This window comes from Acyrthosiphon pisum, chromosome X, assembly GCF_005508785.2.
Source record: "Acyrthosiphon pisum isolate AL4f chromosome X, pea_aphid_22Mar2018_4r6ur, whole genome shotgun sequence".
Lineage (NCBI taxonomy): Eukaryota > Metazoa > Arthropoda > Insecta > Hemiptera > Aphididae > Acyrthosiphon > Acyrthosiphon pisum.
This window is the reverse complement of record NC_042493.1, coordinates 72,440,890-72,441,228: the sequence shown is the minus strand read 5'-3', so window position 1 is coordinate 72,441,228 and position 339 is coordinate 72,440,890.

Sequence of the window (339 nt, the reverse complement as noted above, 5' to 3'; positions counted from 1 at the left end):
TAATTCACAACTTTCATGTCATTAAATAACTCTCAGTATATACACTTATTGTGCAAAACTGTATAGATTGTGTAAGTATATATAAAAAAAAAAATTTCCTTTAAATACAAATACACTAAAATAAAAAGCAAAATTCCTCAATTCAGTGGCTTTTCAAAAATGAATATCATCAAAAGATCTAAGTAATCGACAAAGTTTTGAAGTAATGTACGATCTCAAAATTAGTAGCTCATTATTAATGCTTAGCCTATTTTCTTCAGTTAATTGAACATCCTTATTTCCATTTACCCAAAAATCAATCAATCGCTTAACAACACCTAAGCACACACAATGCATATT